The 18,346-nt window shown below is 41.8% G+C and overlaps 1 protein-coding gene across 3 annotated transcripts in view; it reads left to right on the forward strand.

Annotated features, from left to right (window-relative positions):
• Positions 1-18,346, forward strand: part of SHISAL1 (shisa like 1) — a 607,509-nt gene that overhangs the window by 85,208 nt on the left and 503,955 nt on the right. The window contains exon 2 of one of the 3 annotated variants that reach the window (XM_085652450.1): positions 10,410-10,544. The exons of the other annotated variants lie outside the window; for them this stretch is intronic. The gene's annotated coding sequence lies outside the window, so the exon portion shown is untranslated. The remainder of the gene's footprint in view (positions 1-10,409; positions 10,545-18,346) is intronic. 3 annotated transcript variants of the gene reach the window in all.

The following is an 18,346-nucleotide window of genomic DNA, read 5'->3' on the forward strand; positions in this document are numbered from 1 at the left end:
TTGTATTGGCCGTATGTAAACACTAGAACTTTCATAATTAAAATTGGTGATGCCTGTCCTAATGCCCACTATCCACTTTGAGCTTGAAGATTACACGCAACACCACAGCCTTGTGGACTTGGTGCCACTCCCAGACATTGATATGCCATATTCGGACCGACTATTTACCAGTTGGCTTGTGTTAGACCTGGCATCATTGGCGTGGGATTCCCCTGTATTTTTGCCTTTGCCTCCTGTGTTTTTACTGTGTGTTGAACTTCGTTTTGATGGTCTAGATGCTTTGGGCACTTTGCCACTGCTGTTCAGTGCCGAAATGCAAGTGCCCCCTTTGTCAATTGCTGTTGTGGATTAATGTTTCCATGAATGGTTTATTTGGTTTACTGTTAAGTCCCTAGTACAGTGCACTGTGTGTGTCCAGGGCCTGTAAACCCAATGCTGCTAGTAGGCTTGCAGCACTGATTGTGCCACCTATGCAAGCAGCCTTGCAACAAGGTCTCAGGCCTGACATTGCGGTGCCTGTGTGCATTCCACTACTGCCATGTCGGCCTGGCAAGTGCACCTACTTGCCAGGCCCTAACCTTCCTTTTTCTTACATGTTAGTCACCCCTAAGGTAGGCCCAAGGTACCTCTGTGCAGTGTATGTGAAAGGTAGGGCATGCCCTCACATGTGTGGCATGTCCTGATAGTGAAATACTGCCAATTTAGTCTTTCCCTATTATAAGGCTATCTGTCCCCATAGGATAGAATGGGGAGTTTGCTCATAACATCTTATGAGTATTACTGCCCATGGAAACAAGAGAGGAAAATAAAATTTGATATGCCTGAACTCAGAATGTTAAGATGCATCTTTTAGTGAGGGTGATTTTTACATTCTGGGTTTGAAAATACCACTTTTAGAAAGTAGGTATTTTCTTGCCTAATCATCCAGTGTGCCTCTGCTAGGTTCTGTATTGACTATCTGGCTTTGGAGTGACTGGGGCTGGGGATATGCATTCTTTTCAGACAGACACTTGGGGGGTTAAGGTGTGTCGTGCCTTTCCAGAGTGAGTCAGGGCTGGGCTGAATAGACTTGGGCTGCATTCAGACTCAGAGTAGGGGGAGCTTTCTTTTACACCAGAATGGACCTGGTCTGCCAAGGACATGCTGTCTCCTCCTCCTGCCAGGAAGCTGCACCAGAGAGTACAGAACTGGTTTAGGCTGAGCAAATAGCTTCTCTGCCACAGTGAACAAACAATTTTGGATTATAAAAAGAGGGGCCCAGACCCCAGACTTTTAGATCACTTCTGGGAAATCAAGAGGAACCTTTGAAAAGGAGAAGAGCTGTAGAAACTGAGGAGGAATACTGCAGCTGTGCTGTTTGCTGTGTCTCCTGATTGAGGAAGATCTCTAAGGACTTGAAGAAGAGCTTGCCTCCTGTTCTGAAGTCTCAGGGATACAAAGACTTCACCCCCAGCTCCCCTGAACTTCCTTGCTGAGAGTTCTGACCTGCCAAGAGGTGCCTGTAGCTGTTCTGGGCTTCTGGAGGTTGTTCTGGCTGTTGGGAGCTGGAAAAGCAATGCAACAATGAGAAGCGCAACACAACCGTAGCTGTTTCCAATGTATCACGGAAGAAACCTACGCAGCGCCTGCCTGCTGCTCGAGAAATCGCAGCACGCCACATTGAGTGCACCGGTCTCTGAAGTCCAAGATGATCGCACAGATTCTGATGCAAGCCCTGCTGTGCGGCTGCAAGAACCCACGCATTGTCCCAGATTGTCGCATCGCATCAAGGTGCCAGGTCTGTTGCCTCGTTGGGGGACGCAGTAAGAAACCAATTCATCACCTCCCCACACAGTAAGAAACCGATGCATCACCTCCTCTCCAGTAAGGAACCGACGTGTCACCTCTCCTACGCAGCAGTAAGGAACCGACTCATCACCTCCCCCCGGAGCAAGGAACAGACGCATCACCTTCACTGAGTGTAAGGAACCAACGCATCCCCTTCCCTGCGACCGTTTTTGTTTGTGTGCATGATGCATCCAAGGTATTTTGTGTGAAAAGTGTTACATCTGCAAATTTGCTTTGAACTGAACTATTTCTGTCATTTGAGAATCATATTTTTAGTACTGTATTGTGGATTTTTGTTGTTTTGGTCTTGTTTGGTTTAGATAAAAATTACTTATTTTTCTAAACTGGTGTGGTGTCCATTTGTAGTGTTTTCACTGTATTACTGTATGCATGCACAAATGCTTTACACACTGCCTCTGAGATTAGCCTGTTTGCTCGTGCCAAGCTACCAAGGGGGTGAGTTAGAGGTTATTTTAGAAGTGTATCCCCCTTACCCTGACTAGGAGGAAGGGTCCCTACTTGGACAAAGGTATCTACCTCTGCCAACTAGAGACCCCTATTTCTAACAGCTTGTAAGAACATTTATCAAAGTATTTAGTTTCACAGTTGTCTCTTAACAATAGCATGGAGAAGGTTTTTGTCCTGCAGAAGTGATTCACAAGCACTGGAAGAATGACAACCACTCACGGGCATGCCATGATAGGCCCTCCATCGCCTTGGCAATTTATCTAAGCCTGCGTAAGCCATAGGCCACCCCAGTCCTGCAAGCCTATCACCACTCACCGACCCTGACCTTCAGGTTTCGATACTTTCATACTTTCTGAATAATTTTTGAATAATTCTCAACCACTTTATCTTTTCTTTTGGGACCATGCAGCTGCAAATCGTTATCATTCCATGCAAATAATTTGTGAAGGACTCCCTTGCAGTCAATTTCCGTATCAACATATCGCTCTCAGACCACTGGATGACACGCCCCCATCTGGCCTGTGACTAGGCCTACGGGCACGCCACCTCCACAAGGATGCTACGCGGCAGGACCCTCCACCTCTATCTCTTCAGGCTCAGACGATCCATGCACTGCTATCAGCTAACCGCATCTCTGATCGGGAGAGTGGCAATGCACACTTTTATCCACAAATCGCAAATACGATGAGAATCCATTCTGCACAGAGCTATCCTTGCTCTGTACTTCTAAATAGTATGAGGAATGCCTCATTTGTATTCCCTAATATCCTTTTTTCACCCGACAGGGCCACAAATAAGTCTATGGCAAGCGTGGTTGATAATTTGAAACTTTTACGTTTAGCACTCCTATGGCTTACCTCATTGTTTACTAGTCTACATTGCTCTTGCCGGTCACTAATTGTTGCTTACCACTATTATCCCTCACTTTAGGAAGCAATAAGAGAGGCTGTTCCCCTCTAAGTTGGCACCTGCTGCCTGACGTATCTGAGCGCAGCAGTGAACATCATATCTGAGCCTGCTCTATACCCTGGTCACCATACCCATAGGGGTCCCCAGCCAAGTGGACAGGACCCACCACAATCAGCCAGTATGTATTTTTTTTAACCTTTCCCACCTTCTTCATCAATACACTACCTTCTTCAGACATCTAATCCCTTGTATTTCTTTAGTCCCCCGGTTATTACAGTCCTGATGAGGCTCTAATATTGGATTCAGGGTCGAAACGCCATTGACACATATAAAGACAGACTATAATTTTGTATAGGTGGCACATTGATAAAATTATCTGTGTTTTCTATTGTATAAAATTGAATTGGCTGACTTGTCAATAGAATAGCCAATAAACCCCATATGTTCACATCATTCACTTTGTGTTTCCTTCTGGTTTGTTTTTCGTTTTCGTTTTCTTTCACTTGGGACTTATTTATTCCTTTTTTTTTGTCTTGCCAAGCAAAATCTTTTATCACTCACATCTTTGAAAAATGTCTGCGATTGCACAACTATTTGTCTACGAAAATTAAAAACTGAATCGAAGTATAAGACAGGGTACTGGCTTCTCTCTTTTTGAAATAATGTTTATATTTATTTAATCCAAACAAGATCATTTCTGTCTGAAAAAACTTAAATTGAAATGCTTACTTAGATTAAGTCCGCACAGAAAGTCTGTAACACTACAAATCTTTTTTCAAATGAGTTCCTTGTGAAAACTTGTTCCAAAGTCTCTTGATACCCATTTTCACATGGACATTAGGGTTGCTCTTGTTCTTGTTTAATAGGGACAAAATGGTGACAAAGAATATGAAACAGATGATGGAGCAAGCAAATGGGAAGCATGTGGGCTGATGCCTACCGATTAAACACATCTCTTCGAGACAGCACATGCACTGTTTAGCAGAGACCTAAAAATGGCCAGTTGTCACGCAATTTGGCCTTCTCTGGCAGACACCAACAACTTCAAAGCAGAGAGCCCCTTCTTCTGAAAATTCTTTCTTTCAAAATTCTAAGACAGTTAAACAATATTTCCTTAGGACTACCAGTAGGGCCTAGAATCTACTCCATCCTGATGGACACCAGGACGTGCCTTCTTGTTACATTGAAAAAAAAGAATGACAAAATGTCCTTTTACAATGCTACTATTGTCGTCGAGGGACTCATACATGTGTCAAATACTTTATAGCCTGCAAGTCTGCAAAACGTAAATTTTGAGAGATGTACTTTTGTATTGGCTAGAGTAAGTCACTTTACATTGAACAGCCCAGAGTAATCATTTAACTGTAATTATTCTCACGTTATAGAAATTCTCACCTATATCCTATAACTTATAACTTGACATTTTCTAAAGTGCTGTGCAACCCATTGAGCCTATTCTTCACTATATAAAACCACTAACAAATGACTAAAGAAATAAAGATGTGTGTAATTCCTAATAGCTTTCTTAGCTCCACACGATTCTTTTCAAGACATTTGTGGGTAGATGTTTGTACATCATGTCAATCCTGTTCTACAGTCACAGGAATCCTAGCTGCAATACAGCTTCTATGCACATAAATTTGAGTTTAACAATGGTGTACTCCATTTTAATGCTTTAAAATGTTCACATTCTGCAGTATTTCATTTCAACAGTCCAACATTGTTGTTTGCGTATGCCTCTAAAAGTATTATGTACTTCTCTCAAGTTCTGGGGTAGGTTTCACAGTATTATGCCTGCATTCCAATATCACCAGCAGACATCAAATTGTGTGATATTCCGTTAGTTAGTTTGTAGAGTTCACAAGGGACCTTTCAGTGAAACAGTAAAGTGTATTACATACATTCTTAAATATTCCATCAACATTTGAAAAATGATATCGGCCTACAGGTCAGCGAAGCAGGAAAGGGCCTTGAGTGGGGCAGTGTGCTCCTTAACCAATTCAACTGACCAACTTCTATATGTTTTAGAAAATTAAACAAATCTGAGAAAGTCTTGGCTTGGGCAATTGAAACGCATCAGAAACATAAAGATTGGAATGAGTAGGACTCAAGTTATTTTAATTCTCTCCTCCTTCTCCCTTCATAATTTTTTTAACTTCTTTTATTGTTTTGCTTTTCTGTGGTTTGTGTTTAGTGCCTTAATCATTGGTGCAAACATTAGGTGGTTTAATACCTATAGCAGTGCTGAAACCTGAAAGGTTCAGTGAAATAATTTCACTTAATGTTCCTTCTAAAGTTTATTGGAGACCCTTCCTGTAGTAACATTTATTTGTCCAGTTCCAACACGCTCTGCGATAGTCACACTTTTTAAATACATATGACGTAGTATAGCTAAACAGTTTTCTGAAGAAAATGTGCTTTCTCCATTTGGTACAATCAGTATTGTGAATATCACAAACATTAAGGTGGTGTTATTTGGAAACTGCGCTAGCTGTAAAACGTTAGGCAGGAAAGTGACATTTAATTTTTTGAGGGCTGCTCTAGCTCACTTGTTTCAGTTACAAATTGCTCTTAGATTCATATTTTCTGGCTTCCTCCTTTTCCTGAATCAAAGCTTGGGTTGTTTTGTGAGGCAGAGGAGGAAAATGCTTTGTAGGCCTGTGATACTGAACTGCTCATGGAAGGAGTTTTTCAGACAAGTACATTAACATTTGGATTAATTTTCCTAAACGGTGCTCAAGTCAAAAGAATGTGTATTCAGAGTGGCCGGAGTAAGGATTTCAATCTTTAATTCAGGTCATTTTCTTAAAATTGCTGTTGATTATTTTGCTAGTCTATGAGGGAGACTGGTGATAGTTTTGATCTGGACTCCCGATCAAATTCATTCAAAAAAGATAAAATTGTCTGAATAAACACATGTGGTGTATGTTCAGTGTTAGAAACAGGGTCTCTATTTGTCAGTGGTTTCCACCCTGTTCAAGAAGGGACCCTCAATCTAGTCATGGTGAGGGAGTCACACAGATAAGATAACCCCCGCTTACCTCCTTGGTAGCTTGGCACGAGCAGTCAGGCTCATCTCAAAAGCAATGTGTAAAGCATTTGTACATATTCACACAGTAACACAGTGAAAACACTACACAAACCAGTTTAGAAACATAGTCCATATTTATCTGAATAAAACAAGACCAAAACGACAAAAATCCACCATACAGAAGTGAAGATATTACTTTCAAAGATTAAGCAAGTTCAGTCCATAGCACGTTAGATGCATCAAAATCAAAGACGGTGGAGGTGCAGAGGAGGTGAGGCACCGGAATAACAAAGCAATGTGTTGGTTCCTTACTGCCAGGGGAGGTGCTGCGTCTATTCCTTACTGTCAGGGGAGGTGATGCGTTGGTTCCTTACTGGAAGGGGAAGTGGTACAGCGATCTCTGGACAGGCAGCCTTGGTTCCTTACTGCTGAGCAATGTCGATGAAGAAATCAGCACCCAAGGATGATGCATGGAAAATCCAGACACGCTGCGTCGATTCCACAACAATGAAGCAGCCTTTTAACACTTCCCCTGTTAGTGTACCAGTATAAGAACCCTAAAAAGTGTCCAGAAAATGACCAGCCTGAATATGAATATTATATTGGGAAGTCATAGATGTAGATTTTCTAGTCATCCGAAGCCTAAAGTGTGTCAAATGGAAATTGTACCATGGAGTGATCTGACTAAATTAAGAGTACAAGGTTTTGGCTGAAATATTGGTAGGAATAGAAAAAGTAAGTTCTAAAGTATGTTCACCACTGTGCATGGGATAGGAAACTAACTGTGCTAATTTAAGTAAGTTCATTCTATCTAAGAAGGATGCCGAGAGTGGGTTGGCAGATTTGCCTACTAGAACATTAAATCTCCCAAAACAGAAAAATGTGAGTACATAAGGTAAAAAGGGGCGAGGACCTCTGATAAGGATTTTAAGAAATTGCCTTAGTAACCTGCAGGTGGTATAGGAGAGCTCCTGGAAGAGAATATATTAGTTGAATATGAATGTGAAAATCAGGCCTTCTGCCTCTTGTATAATAATATCATTGCACACTGTGCAGACCAAGTGGGATGACAACTAGCCCTTCCCTTGCACAGAGTGGGTCGTCTTGGTAAACAATGGAGTAGATATTGGGGACTTCAGTGGCAATATATGACTAAGAGGATTCATTAATTAAGTTTACATATGAAAAGGAATATCCAAATTGTTTGTGCAAACAAAGTTAACAATGTCAAGACTGTGCTTAGGCTGTGATCCAACGTTCATGAGGTAGCACTTCTTGTCATCCCCGTGAGCTGAAAGTGAGCCAGAAGACTCCAGTGACAGTTGTGTAACTTGTGGTTATAGTTTGCCTACAAGGCAGACTGGAGGTCTGGTCTACAAGCGAATAAGCTTGCAAAGAAATATGCAGTTTACCTTATAAGCGCCATGCATGAAGCTCCTGAGAGGAATAGATAAATCTGGGTGCATGTTCAATGTGATTTGTAGAGCGCACGTTCACCAGACAGTTTCGTGGCGCTAAGAAAGGACAGCAGCGGTTACAAAATAGAGAGTGGATTGTCAATTGTACGCCTGGCTGAATAGCCAGGTCTTAAGTGATTTCTTGAACTTGGTGTAAGATTCAGTGGAATGCAGGTTTAAGGGAAGAGTTCCAAAACTGGGGGGTTTATGGTAGTGTATCTAAGACCTCCATGTTTTTTACGTTTAAAAGAGTGGGAGACCAGCAGGTTTTTGTTTGAAGAACGTGAGTCGCGAAAGGGGGTGTACCGCTGAATATTGGAGGCAATGAAAATGGGCCCACATCCTAAGAGGGCTTTATAGATTATACAACCCAGCTTAAACAGACAGCGTTGGAATATAGGGAGCCAGTGAAGGCCTTTCAGCAATGGGCTCACATGCCGATGTTTAGGCTGACCAAAGATGAGCCGGCGGCCTTGTTCTGGACCAATTGCAGCCGGTGTAACTGGTAGGACTGTATACCGGCATATAGAGAGTTTGCGTAGTCAATACGCGAGATGACCAGGGCGAGAACCACTTGGGTCAGAGCTGCGGTGAAAAGGAATCTGCTGATTTTCCGAATTCTGCGGAGATGGAAAACACACGCAGAAACCACCGAGCTAATCTGAGCCTTCATGGTTAAATCATGATTGATGATAATTCCCAGACTTTTTACCATGCTGACTGGAAGGGGGGGACTTCCTAGTGACGATGGCCAAAAGTTGGAATTCCAGGGATTATCCCGCCAGTAAGGATCAGCTCCGTCTTGTCTGGGTTTAACTTAAGTTGGTTGGTGTTCATCCAATCCCTGATGAAATTCATAGTAGATTGGAAGCTAGACACAGATGATACAGACGTGTCAACATTAAATATCAATTGAAGGTCATCAGCCTAGTTAAAGACTACGACCTGTCTTTTACGCAGAGCCATAACCAAGGGGGCACATAAAGATTGAAAAGTAAAGGTGAAAGAGAGGAGCCCTGCGGGACCCCACAAGTCAGTTTTCTTTGCTCTGCCCTAAAGCTGGCCAGGCGTATTTGATTGGGAGCGATTGCTAAGAAAGGAAGTAATCTATTTCAAAGGTAGACCCTGGATCCCTGCATGACTGACACGGTCGATCAGAAGATGGTGATCGACCGTGTCAAAAGCTGCCAACAGGTCAAGAAGCACCTGGGCCTGGGTAGAACCCTGATCGGCCCCCCTTCTCATTTCATCCAACACTACCAGGATAACGGACTCGATAGAGTGTTCAGGTCTGAAGCCTGCCTGGTGGGAGTCCAGATAATGAGTCTTTTCTATGAAGGAACTAAGACTGGTGGCGACATGAGCTTCTAAGACCTTACTTATATAGGGTAGCAAGGAGATGGGGCAGTAACTACCAGGTGTTGATGGGTCAAGGCTAGGTTTCTTGAGGATAGTGACAACTTCCGCCATTTTAAATAGATAGGGGACAGTTCCTTGAGCAAGGGAATTGTTAAAAAGCAGTAGAGAAGGATCAGGACAGCGCAAAAAGATTTCTCGAAGAATATAGGGAGGACCGCTGTCTGTCGGGGAGCCAGATCCAACTTTATTGAGTAGGGCAAGAAAGGTTTGCCTAGTAATATGTGGAATATAACCTAGAAGCACCGGGTTCTAAAGGAGTGTGGGACCAGGGGTGTAGTGGATTTTGGGATGCTGGCTTTGATGGTATCAATTTTTTCAATAAAGAAAGTATTGAGCGTGTCGCATAAAAATTGTGATGGAAGAGGTTTAGCAGTGACTCGGTCTAGTTTGGAAAGTTCATCCACTATCGAGAAAATATCCTTTGCTTTATTGGTGGAACTTAGTATTTTAGCTGAAAAATATTCTGCCTTGACTTGAAGGATTGCTGCTTTGTGGGCTCTTAGCAGAGACACAAAAATAGTCTTTTGATTAGGACAGTAGTCATGTCTCCATTTGCGTTCTGCTTGCCTCAAGGCTAATTTCCTTGCTTTCATGTCAGCCGAAAACCAAAGTTGGGCATCTTGGGGCCTCTTTATTTTGACTTTCCTCAGTGGTACTAATCTATCTCTGGATGAGTCCAGCCAGATATTAATATTCTCTGCTTGGATGTGGAGAGACTCCTCCGAGGCAACAAGGGGCTGAGGTGGTTAATAAGGAACAGAGTTTGTCAATATCCCCTTGACGCCAGTTTCTGGCCATCAAATTGCCAGGCAGGGAGGCGTTGACTAAGCGGACATTAGGGATGAAAAAGAGATTAAGTAGTGATCAGACCATGTGCATGGAAGAACCTGTGGATGAGAGAATTCCAGATTAGCAGTCCAAACCTAGTCTAAGGTGTGAACTTTGACATGAGTAGCTACCTTTATATGTTGGGTGCAGTTCATTCCTACTAGAAGTTCAGCAAGTTTGAAGGAGCAGAGACTTTCTCGTGGGTCGTTATGCCAGAAATTAAAATCACCAATGACCAATATTCTGGCATTGTTGACCACCACCTCGGCAATCATATTACCCAACAGCTGGGGAAATGTAGGCATGTGGTGTGGAGGTCTATAAAATAAAGCACAAATAAACGAAGAGTGATGGGACTCAAATTTTAGTAGGAGACTGTCAACTGAGGGGGATACCTGAGGTGATTAGTGAAGTAAATTTATGTTTCTGGTGGACTATCGCTGCAACCCCTCCTCCTGCTTTGCCCGCAGGTCTATCTGCCTGAAGAATGTAGTAGTTACCGGGGAGTGCTGCAAGGATATCGGGGGCAGAGTCCGCTGTCAGCCATGTTTCAGAAAGGAGGAGGATATCCGGTTTATCAGCGTCCAACAGACAGAAAATCTCAAGTTGGTGTTTGACCATAGAGCGTATGTTAAGATAATGCACTGAGCATGCTGTTGAGGTGGTAAATCTGGGTGCATGCTGTTGAGAAGGTAGACAGAAGTTGTGGTGTAGCTGGGCTTGCATTTTTAGTTTTGTGTTTTGTGTGTGCCATGATGAAGGGGCATGGCTTACAGTACAGCTATAGTGTTATGCTCCAAGAGAATTATTGGCTCTGATTAATATAAAAAAAAGAGTGAAATACAAATTACAACGGGAGCCCAGTAACGCTTATGCCTCCAGACAAGCTCTCTTGCTTGAGGCACTAAAAGGAAAATAATCAGTATAAAATAAAAGTGATAAAAGGAAAAACATAAACATAAAAGAGAGATTCATTTGAGTCCAATGGGAATAGCAGGAGGCCACTCCTGGTTAACTATAAGGCAACAAAATTAAGCTGTCCCAAGAAAGTTAGCTGCCGAACATAATGTGTTGTAAAATTGTCTTGAGTGAGACCTGTTGTCAGAAGAACACTCACTTGAGTCGATTCGTGCATTTGAGGGGCTGAAGCACTCAAACAGATGGGTGAAGTAAGTGAGAGGCAATGGTGGTGAAGGTAGTGTTATCAATGAAATAATTGTTGCCGAAGAATGGAAGTATGGAGGAAGCAGAACAGGCAAACTGTGTGTATCATTATTTGGAAGAAAAGAACTTGTGGGTAAAGAGATCAAAACCAATGATGTATGTGTTGCAACCCAAACCATATGTCAAATGTTGGGAATTGTTTTGCCACAAATTAAGTATGTAATGATTGAAGAAAGTGGGAGCAATAGACTAGGGTATGCTGTAGTGAGGAAGCGAACAGTATGTAAGTGAGTGGGTGTAAAAAAACATTTCCTTCCTGTGAGCAAGACTGATGGTGATGTAGACAGTGGCAAAGTAATAAATGCAGAATGTGAGGTAAACATAAGTGGCAAAATGGCTGTGATAGTGGCTTGGGTTTGCCTTGAAATCTGATTTGTGACAAGAAGTGGGAAATGGTGTTTGGGGAAGGAAACACAGTGGTTGCCTCTTTATCTGGGTGTTGAGGGGGTATGTTAGCCAAAGAACTAATTTAGTAGGATATTTTGTATGAATAGTCTACTCAGACAGGGAAACTGTTGGAAAAGAGTACCTTACCAAGCAGGATGATACCCTATTGGGTTAGCAAAACCAGCAAGATGGGATATCACACTTCATCCAAGTTCACCTGAATAAGTTGGTGGCTAGTTAGGTGAAGATGTAGATTTGTTCCAGAGGTTTGCCTAGGTGTCTGAGGATAGACCTGGTTTGTTGAAAGATTTAGATTATATAGAATGATAAACTGGCAGTGATAACAGTTCCCAATGTGATGATGGGACCACATAAGAAGGAATTGGACAGGTTGTTAGACATGAAAGTAATTGAGACTACTGAATCCTCAGAGTGGCTAGCAGCAGTTATTCTGACCTAGAATGGGGTAGAAAGATTCATAATTGTGTAAATTTGCAATTGTGTAGATTTGCAAGATATGAACAGAAATATTTGGATTGACATTCTACTGCTGCCCAATATTGCAGAGACCTTTAGAATGTGGGGTGTGGCTAAAGTGTTTAGAGTGAAAGACTTGTCTGTAGCCATTAGCAGGTTTCTTTACATGAGGAATCTCGGCAATAACATTGTTTGTTACACCTCTGGTAGCATTCTGATTTAAGTGGAAGCCTTTTGGCCTACCGTCCACTGTGCCTTGTGTCCAGACAGTAAGAGTGCTGGATGGAACAAGTCAATTTATGTTCTTCTAGGATGATAGTCTGGTATTTTAGAAGGACAAGGCTGACCACAATAGCATTATGATGCAGGTGTTGGAGAAACTAGAACACATTGGTTTGGTAATTTGGAAAGAGAAGTGCAGGTGTAGGGTAAGACGTGTGTCATAGACGGGAGAAGGGATTAGCCCAAAATTTATGCTAGCGGGAGCAATCATTAAGGCACCAATACTGAGTGATAAGGGTCAAGTCAAATGATTCCTCTAGGTGGGGCGGTTTTACTTCAAGTTTATTCACTACTTTGCCAGCTATGTCCAAGCTATGAAGTTGCTGTTGCAGCAGGATTTCAAGTATCTATGGACTTCAGAATGTGGGATGGCCTTCTGCAAGGTGGAGGCGATGATCAAGATGCCTGCACTAGGGCATTTTGGTGTCCCTCAGAAGACCATGGGGTCATTTGATGCCAGTCTGAATGGGTTGGAAGCTTCAGATATCATTTGAAGTTTTTCCTTTGGTTGACAATCAGTGGATGGAAGGGCTGCAAGAATTCAATGTTTTCAAATTAAAGAACTGTGGCACAGACTGTCAACCAAAGTTGCTGGTGGAGCTAAAAGTGATTGGTGATCAGCTCTCCAATCTTATGAGGCAATGTGAATTCCCTAGATATTAGTGAATGAGGTGAGGCAATGATGGTTAGTTAATGTATAATTTCACATAATTTTGTGGTACGTTTGCATAATTAAGCTACAGTGAATTGGGCAAGTTTTGAACACCCATACTTTTGAGTTGTTGCAGAGTTTGGAAGATATGTGATGTTAATAGATAATGTGGTTTTTTTTTTGGTTTTTTTATGTTGTTTCTTCTCTTTATTAATGAACTATTAGTTGTGAATTGCTGATGAACACTATTGCCACATTAACTGTGTCCTCATGGGTTTTCCCCTGTGCGTGGTTGGTGATGCTACTTTAGCACTGAGGAGTATCTAGAACTTGTCTTCCATTGTATGTGTTTTACTTTGGGGTTTAGAGTCTTGGTGTTGGCTATATTTTGGAATAAATCATATTAATGTGTTTTCTGACTGACCATTGTGGTTCCTGGACCACTAACTATATTTTATATTAATATTTTAATATTCACTAGATATGTGTAGTATTTGCAGTCTGTCTATTCTTAATAATAATGTTGAATAGTTACTGGAATTCTTGCAAGACTGATAACATATGCATGGTTTTCCTATAAGGAGCTGTGTCTTCAACCTATGTTAAGAACTTTCAAGTAGGACTGCAAACTCAAAGCTTATCTAAATACTCTATTTCCTGGACAAGAGTTATAAAATATGCACACAATGAAAAAAAAACTCATTACCAAGTTTATATGTTCTAGAATAATGTACGGATTGTAGGGGTCAGCCAAACAGTGTTTATGATGGGCTAACATCACAGCCTTTATATTATCATGTTAGAGAGGCTAGCATTGTTGTAATTACCTGATAATTATCTAAGATAAAGGGTGGTATCTAGCATATTATAATACTGGATATGTTCTGCCAGTTTAGTTTTTGTGATTTTAATTTATTTTAATCTTTTGAGTCTGGCAGCACGGATTGTCGTCAGCCTCTTGAAGCAGCCAGATTGCACTTGATATTCTTGCAGGATTTGTCTGTTCGTGTACGAGATTCTGTCTCCTACTGAGTTGTTCTATTTCGAATTACTGTTTGCCATCATTTCTGGTTCTTCTTGAGTATCAGATAGCTTTCCAGTATTGTCATTATTTCTTCATTACTCTTCGTCTTATTATGTGTTCAGGAATCTCGTTTTCCTTTAATCTGGGGACACTAGAGGTCGAGCCCCATTCAGTCTCTGGAGCTAGGAAGAGCCTGCAGGGCCTGCGTAGACACCAGCTCAAAGCCCTCTCACCCTCAGTCTGGGACAGTGAAGATGACAATCCGAAGCAGGGGGTGATGTCTGGGGTCAGAGGGTGAAAATCACCGCACTGACAGAGGATCCTTCCACCTCTACAGCTGCTGGAGCCCATTAATAGACAATGGTTGAATTGTTTGGTGTGAGATGTAACACAACAGAAGGGCAGTGTGTAATGTATTTAAAAGGCAGGACATGTACTTGTAACCTATGCATGTCCTGGTAGTGTAAAACTGCAAAAGTCGTTTTTCACTACTGCAAGGCCTATCACTCCCATAGGATAACACTGGGATTACCTTATTACATTTTAATAGTGTCATTTCCAATTTGGAAGAGAGAAACCCACCAAGTCTGGTGTCACTGGAATCCTAATTTAAAATCCTGATTTATGGTGAAGTTGGATTTTACAATTCTGAAAATGTCACTTTTATAAAGTTGGCATTTTCTTTTTTTAGCCATTTGGCGCCTGCTTGCTGTCTCTGATCACATGTCTGGGGAAGGTGACAATTGGGCTTTGAGTATTCCTCCTAGACAGCCACACACAATGGGAGCATAGGTGTGACTTGATCGGCCATCCTGGCAGGATGGGAGGGAGGAGCTGGACTCTGCCTCATTTACACCTGAATAGGCGGTGTCCTGTCCCAACACAAGGGGCTTCATACTCTGGCCCCGCCTCCCCTCCACCGCCATAGTGAGTCTGCAGCCAGGGAGGGTAGTGAGGGCCTATGTGCAATGAAACAGCTATCTTTGTAGTCTCTTCCACTACAAAGGCCCATCTGGGTAGAAGTACTGGACCTCTGATACCACCACTTCAGTACACTTCTAGACCTGAGCAAGGTCTGCCTGGCAGGACTGCTTTGCTGCTGAAAGGACTGCCACTCTGCTGAACTGCGGTTTTGCTGAACTCCTGCCTAGCAATGCTGACCTGCTGCCTGCAGCACTCTTGCCTGGGCTACGGGACTAGAACTGCATCTCTTGAACCCAGAGTGACTCCAAGGGTTAGCTGGCTAGCCTCCTGTTATGAAGTCTCAGGGACATAAAAGACTTCCAATCACCCTGCTTCTGCACCTGGACTCTGCCAATTTGGAGTCTGCCCTCCCAAGTGTTGGCACGGCAGTCCTGACCCCTAGGGAGTGGGCCTTATGTGTTTCTCCAGCGGAACCAATGCATCCTCTGCTGAGCAATGCATCCCCGAGCAGAACTGATGCATCTCTTTATTTCAACAGAGCATTTTCAAGGAGAACTGAAGCATTGCCACTCTTGCGTGGACCTATCGCAAAAGACTCACATCACTGCTGCATTCTGCATCTGGGTTCAATGCATCAGCTAACACTGTGTGATGCTTCTCCCAGCTTGAGCTCCTCGCTTCCCTCATCGACCGCAGCCTCGACGCTGCAGTGGAACCTCCGCATCACAGTTTCACCGCTCAGCGGAATCGGTGCATCATCTTCGGTTCACCTCACATCCTCAACACCGGCCTTTGCATTACAAGCCCCGTTGACAGGATTCTCGACATCAACTCATCAGGACCTCGCACCACAGCCTCATCTCATTTTGGAACTGATGCATTGCCTCTGCTGCATGATGCATCTTTTATGCAAATGCATATACCCCCAAGCACTCCACAACCAGGATTAAAGTACTTTGGTTCAGCTTCCCTAACTGGGTCTCTGTAGCTGGCCCATGCTCTATTGCTATCGGCCTGAGCGTTTGACTTTGTCTCGACTTTGTATGACCAGATAGGCCAATAGTGCTTTTTACTTATAAGCGCTATTTTTCACTATAAATTAAAATTCTATATCTCAAGTTCTACCTATTGGATTTGTGTTGTTTTGGTCTTGTTTAATTTATTAAATCAAAGTCTAATCAAATTTTTCTAATCTGGTGTGGAATCATTTTGTGTGGTGTTTTCACTGTTTTATGGTTTCAAGTGGTGCAAATACTTTACACATTGCCTTTAAAGTTAAGCCTGACTGCTCCAGGCCAAGCTACCAGATGGTAAGCACAAAGTAATTTAGGGTTTGCCTGCTTCTTACCCTGACTAGGATTGTGGTTGTTGCGTGCCTAGGATTCGTGCCTCAGTCAACCACTAATCCAATTTTTAACAGAAGTGACTCAACAGTTTTTAACCCAACAGTGTGACTCAGATGGTACCTTATGTGTACTTGATAGGAAGAATGTCAAATTCCAAGCTTACTCCCCACTCGACATGTGGTTCCACAATTACAAAAAGGATGATGTGGTGATGGGTGGCGAGGACAGATAGATGTACAAACCAGGCCAATGTGAGATAGTGAAGCTAAGGGAAGTCTAGGAGGAATGTTTGTTAAAAAATAAATAAATAGGTTTCTGAGTAAAGGTCAGCATGTGTAAATGTGTCCTTTCAAATAGAGGAGGGCAGCAAGAATGTTTTGTTGCCATCAGTTGATGTGTGGAGCATGTAAAGGTTGTCCAAATGCAACCACTGGAATAGTGCACCTGCTATAGAAGGTCTGACAAAGGGCCTTTGTTGGTAAAAAGTATGAATTGGATGAAGGGCAGAGGGTGGACCCTGGTAAAAATTTAAATCCAGCGGCATTAAGGGCCAAAATATCTCAACATGGTTCAGTTATGTTTTTAGAGTGTAACAATCAATCACATGTTTTCCATAGCTCTCCTTTTATGTTAATTGGCAATTACTCTGATATATAGAAATACTGGCTGGTTTTACTGTGGACATTTGCCCTATCTGAAGGCAAATCAGAAGTTTCATGGGCACTGAAACACTGCAAGGGCCAGTTTTCTTTATGATAAAACATTATTTAGCCATTTTGTTATGCCTGGATCAGGCTGACTTGTACAGGATGAAGTACCTAGACCACTACTGCTTATCATGCCTCAAACATTTGCCCCTTCTTGGTGGTGTTTCAATGGACATCCAAGAACAAATAAGAAACAACTTTAATAAATAACTGAAAATAAAATATGTTTGTGTTCAGGGAATTTGTAATTGCATTTCAAGTTACCTGTAGGTGTCCGGGATCTAACAACGTTCGGCACAATGGCTGAGTTCAGGGAGCGCTTGCTCGCTGCAGGGACAAGGGCTTTCCACAGAACCATAAACCAGAGAGTGCCTGAAGGCTGAGAGTAATGCAGGGCAGCAGAGGGGACTGCAGCAGCTTGGAACAGGCAGTGAATAGTGAAATGGAACATCTGAAGCAAATATTATGAAGATAATGCAAGTACAATTAACAGGAAAGTAAAAGAAGAGAAACAATATGCAAACTATTGTAAATAAGTTTGTTTGCTCCTTAGAAAAGATCTTTATTCAAGATGAAAAAGATCTTACATGAAGGCAAATAGCAGATTAATCTCGCAGAGTTGAGAAATACTACCAGCAGCTCATATGGAGAAGAAGCCCTGGGTGGTTCTTTGTGCCAAAGGCATACACTTTGGAGTCTGACTGCTAGCTTTGAGTATGATCACAATCAAGATAAAAATATAAAAATGCAAGAAAACAAAGTGGAACAGTGGAAGTTACACTGAAACAGAAACCAGCTCATAGAAAAACTGGAGTGGATTAAGGGACAGCACTCGAATACACAGTACTTTGAATACTCAAACTCTGCACTCTATGTAGGACAGGAATATGCATTCAGAACAGGAATACAAGACTAGGAATCTGAATATACAAAACACCAATGGTGCACATGTATTTTCATGTATACTTTGTGTGTATGTATATATTCATATATGTGCATCTTTGTACAAATGCACATATTACTTATGAATACAAATATATACACTTTCTTATATTTATGCTCAACAAATGTATACATTACTTATAGTTAAAATATATGCCCTTATATTTTTCATTAAAATGTATATCGGTCATTTCACAAATAATATAATAGTATTTTACTACATGCTTATGGATCTCTATTTATTATGCTCACTCCTATCACAACATATAAATCTTTGTTTTTTATTCTTAAAGTATATGTAAATGTTAACTATTCAATATACTTACCACTAAAAAAAATCATGAATACATAAATCTAAATAATAAAATAATAAAAACAAATTATACTAATTAATTAATGGAAAAAACCCAAACAAAAATAATGATCTCTATATATATATATA

This window comes from Triturus cristatus, chromosome 4_1 (assembly GCF_964204655.1).
Source record: "Triturus cristatus chromosome 4_1, aTriCri1.1, whole genome shotgun sequence".
Taxonomy (NCBI): Eukaryota; Metazoa; Chordata; class Amphibia; order Caudata; family Salamandridae; genus Triturus; species Triturus cristatus.